At 44.2% G+C, this 3,560-nt stretch overlaps 1 long non-coding RNA gene across 1 annotated transcript; it reads left to right on the forward strand.

Moving 5' to 3' along the window:
- Positions 1–215: 215 nt before the first annotated feature.
- LOC130831931 (uncharacterized) lies at positions 216–3,048 on the forward strand. The gene is made up of 3 exons (XR_009048145.1): positions 216–377; positions 607–748; positions 2,776–3,048. It is a non-coding gene; the product is annotated as an uncharacterized LOC130831931 (long non-coding RNA).
- The last annotated feature ends 512 nt before the right edge of the window (positions 3,049–3,560 follow it).

Here is a 3,560-nt window from a genome sequence, read left to right on the forward strand (position 1 = left end):
CCCCTGCTCAGGCTCCTCCCACCTCGGAATGAACCCCATCCTAGGCTTCATTAGCACATCCCATGACTGCTTCCTCATTCCCAGAACTTTTGTATAAGACGTTGTGGGTGTGTCTCTCTAAATAGAGCATAAGTCATTTGAGGACAAGGACTGCCTCTTTGTCCTCCTTCCGTCCCCCGGCCTACTAGAAAAGATATAGAAAGAGAGGAATGGAGATGGTCCTTAAGGTGTGATGCAGACACATGACCACACACGGCAGCCTTCCACCCTCCTGATGAAGACTGGGTCCCTGTCTTACTTACTGCTTAATATATTGTAATCCTTCATTGCACGCTGCAGGAAAGCAAGATATTGACATCTGTGGAGAAGAAGAGCAGGTTTGACAACATTAAACACTTTTATTCTGTATCATTTTGAAGGCAGTGTTCCGCAGGACGCAGTGTTTAATGACACTTGTTGCTTCCTCTGCCCGAGCTCGGAGGGCTGGCTCGCTCCATCTGGACCTGGGGGTGGGGCGGGGAGAAGGGGTACTGAGAAGGTAAATACCCAAGCCCCCGTTCTCCTGCTGACTTTAGCAAATTCCTTTCATCGGGATTGTAATTGCAGGTGTTGATCAGAGAACGCAGAGCCTGGGGAAGAATTTTATGGCATTCCAGACAGGACACAGACCAGCCTGGAGGAAAAGCAGGGAGAAGACATGGCAATACAGGGAGGGCTGCCCGGAAGTTCTTTCTGAGGAGGAACAATGGTAAGACCTTCTGGGAACTGAATCGGTCCTGATGCAGGAGGGTAGAATTCTTAGAGGGACGCCTTTCATTTAAAAACAATGATTTCACTGGTCTGAATTCAGACGTTCAACATCAGCGTTCTGGAATCCACAGTCATCACCCCACAGCTGTCTGACAACACCTTCTCACTTGCTAGCTCTTCTCTCCCTTCTCTTTAAATCTTCTCCCATCTGGCTTCTCTAAAGTAATTTTTTTTTGCTGTAGCCTGAGCTTCCATTTTATTGCAATGGTTACTTTCATGTCTCTTATTGCTGTCTTTAATAACTTTTAATGACCTAAGAAATAGCTGGCTGGGTTCCATTTTCCACTTCCTCCAAGTCAAATGACGGCACCTCCTACACCCTGTGTGTACAAACAGCAGGGAAGGCAGCACTAATTCTTTCTGCCTACCTTCACTGCATCCCAGCTGGATTCTCGACGGGGCAAAACAGAACGGGAAAGCGGTTTTCTAGCTTGCTAAGAAAAGATGTCGTGAGAGCTCACAACCTCAAAAGTCATCTCTCCATTGTTTCATTTATTTCCTGTGTGTGTTTTGGGTGCTTCACGTCAGAAAAGCATGGAGAGTCATGAGTAAGATGAAGACACTGCCTCAAGGAGCTCTCATTTTGCAAGGGGAATAAGGCAGGTGCTCAAATCTATACAAGAAAGAGGTAGCAGGAGGCAGACGCCCCAAGAGAGGCAGAAAGAGCTACGGAAGATGGAATAAGAGAGATTCCACCCCATCAGGAAGGACTTGGTGGAGGTCCCAGTCAGTTTGATGAGTGTGCGGTCAGCAGGGAGTTCAAGTGCAAGCACCAGCCAGCAGGAGGGGCGTGGGGTGGAAATCAGGGAGAGCAGGGTGTATCTGGGAAGTAAGGAGTCCAAAGCCACATTTTGGAGAGTTTGTTCTCAGTTCCCCAACTCCTGTTTTGTCTCCTGGGATACTGTCACAGCCCCAGCTTCCAGACCCTAGGTGCAGCTGGGGCTGTTCATTTCCCAGCAAAGAGACTTCCTCCTGCAGCTGAGATCAAGGACTTTTGCTTAGGCAAACGTGAATCTCACGTCTTTAAAATGAAAGGTTTTTTTGTTTGTTCTTGTTTATTTCAGATTTGTTAGTTATACCTGTATAGTTTCCTTTTATTCTTAAAAGTATAAAATTTCTTTTAAAAAGCCATTTATATGCCTACTGCCCAGAGATAATATATAGTACCAAATTTCTCTATTTAATTAATGCAATGAATTCAAATTAATATCTGCATGTTGATTTTTTGTTACTTGCATATTTTCAAAAAACAATTGGAAAATGGTAGACATGACTTTTGGCATTATTTTCTCTTTAATTAAATAATATACCATGGCCTTCTTTGACATACACATCTACAGCATCATTTTGGATTTCTGTAGCATATTCCATCCCCTTATTGATAGATATTCAGGTTATTTCCACTTTTAAACTGCTTTTAGATCATGCTATGATAAACATCCTTGTACGTACACCATTATGCATGTATCCGGGTGTTTTTCCTTAATATAAATTTTTAGAAGTGGAATTACAGGGTCCAAGAGAACACAGATCTATTTAATCTGTATCAAACAGATGTTTTTAGGGACTTCCCTGGCAGTCCAGGGGTTAAGACTCTGCACTTCCACTGAAGGGGGCTCAGGTTCCATCCCTGGTCTGGGAGCTAAGATCCCACATGCCACATGGCACAGCCGGAAAAAAAAATGTGTTTAATACAGTTAAACACATTTAATTAAGAGAATTAAAACATAATTAAGAGAATTAAAGATGTGTTTTGCTGTATTAATACATATTGTCCTTAGACGGAATTTTAACACTCCGTGGTTTAAACACTGGCCTCCTCTCACCTCCGTTTTAAGTACTTCTCACCTATCACGCGGCTTCCCCTCCCCATCCATAGACCCGTCTTGACCCCCGTTGTTGCAAGGCCTGAGCTATCGGCTACTCTCTTTAATCAATAAGAGACTCACTTTTCCTGGCTTTTAGTGACCCATTTTCATCAACATTGGAGCGATGTCTGGAGCCACAGGAACGAGGTTGTAACAAAGACAGCAAAGGCAGGGAAGTGTACGGGTGGCCCCGACGCGAGACCTCAAAGCAGCCCGTTTCCACCCAGCATGCGGCGCTGCGAGTCAAGACTAGTTCCTCTGGCCACGTGCAGCGTGAACGTGCAGTGTAAACCAGTCTTGACCCTTTAGCAGCATAATCTCTTCACTAAAATGGTCACCAGAATTTTCACTTTGAAGATCTCTTGCCACTTTCCCCAATATACCTTCTTTTGCCATTACAGAGAAAGAAAACAGTCTCTGCCACTAGAGAAAACATAGATTTGGATCGAGTTCTGCCCACTGCGTTCAAGCAAGTCACAGGTCCTTTGGCCCCTGTACCCCTTTCTATAGTGCATTCCAATGGAAACAGCAGCTCAGGATTATGACCCCAAATTACTGAGTCCATTGAACTTAAACTCTATCACAGCATCAGCCACAAATACGACATGCTTCCCTGGAAAGGCACATCTGGGGGCAAGCTGCAGAAGTCAGGGACCGGTTACTGGGGGACCCTGGGATCTTATTTCACGCCCTCGCAGTTCACCGAAGGAAAAAAGATGTTACTTTTAAACACTGAGGCAAATTCTTACAAATTTCACAATGGTGAAAGGGGAATCGAGTCTTGGAAATTCAATCTAAAAAACATATGAACATATGTAATGTAATTTTTTAAAACCTAAGCAAAATGAGTGACTACTGATTTTTTCTTTCCGTTTGTTCGAT

This window comes from Hippopotamus amphibius, chromosome 11 (assembly GCF_030028045.1).
Source record: "Hippopotamus amphibius kiboko isolate mHipAmp2 chromosome 11, mHipAmp2.hap2, whole genome shotgun sequence".
NCBI lineage: Eukaryota > Metazoa > Chordata > Mammalia > Artiodactyla > Hippopotamidae > Hippopotamus > Hippopotamus amphibius.